This window comes from Hipposideros armiger, unplaced genomic scaffold, assembly GCF_001890085.2.
Source record: "Hipposideros armiger isolate ML-2016 unplaced genomic scaffold, ASM189008v1 scaffold_1942, whole genome shotgun sequence".
In the NCBI taxonomy this organism is placed as follows: Eukaryota; Metazoa; Chordata; class Mammalia; order Chiroptera; family Hipposideridae; genus Hipposideros; species Hipposideros armiger.
Genome location: NW_017733292.1, coordinates 55,773 through 56,656, shown reverse-complemented (window position 1 = coordinate 56,656; position 884 = coordinate 55,773).

The following is an 884-nucleotide window of genomic DNA, read 5'->3' as shown; positions in this document are numbered from 1 at the left end:
AATATATACCTTCTCCAATTCTTTACAAATTGATTATAAACACCGGCTAAAATAATAGTTCATGTTCTCCCAGAGGAGAAATGATACAGGCCCCATACTCTGGCAACAATTATTAAAAACCCAATTTCTTGTAACTATAAAAGAAACACACACACACACATTTTCCCACTTATATAATTATTGGGTCAAAGGCAAATTAAAATCCGTAATAACATGTTTCTAAAACAATGAACATGGCATTAACGTATCAAGTTGATGAAAACCTGTGGTTGTTATCCGTTTATGAAAAGGGAGTTTGGGTCTGTCAAGGCTGAGGACACCAGCATCGTGTCCTCAGAAGTATGGGATCCCTTCTCCCACATCCCAGTCTTCAGGCTAACTCGCTGTGCAATGTATCCGGTGGCCACTAGAGGCCAGCAGCGGCCCATGCAGAGGAAGTGGGGTTGCAGGACACCAACACGAAGAATTCCCTCCTCTCCGCTGACTAGCCGGGGAGGTGGGAGTCAATATGTCCATTTCGCACAGCAGTAGAGCTGGGATTTGGGCTGTGGTAGGTTTAGCTCCCGATTCCACCTTGTTGGTCCCTCAACACCAAGAGATAGATCTCCCTGCGCTACCATATCTTTTAAAAGGGTGTCCTGTGTGCATTGGGGCAGCCACCATCTCCAGTCCGTCATCTTTAGTGCTGATGTGAAGTAGCAGGAGATGGCACCAAAGAGTTCTGATTCTCAAGGTGCCTTTGGAAGACCTCCCAGGTTGGGGGTGACTCTGTATTGACCTACCACCTTGCCTGAAACCCCACGATTATACAGCAAGGCAAGGTTCCATTATCAGACACGGCAACATCATAGGCTTCGGCGACCAGGCTAAAGAATGAAGCCCTG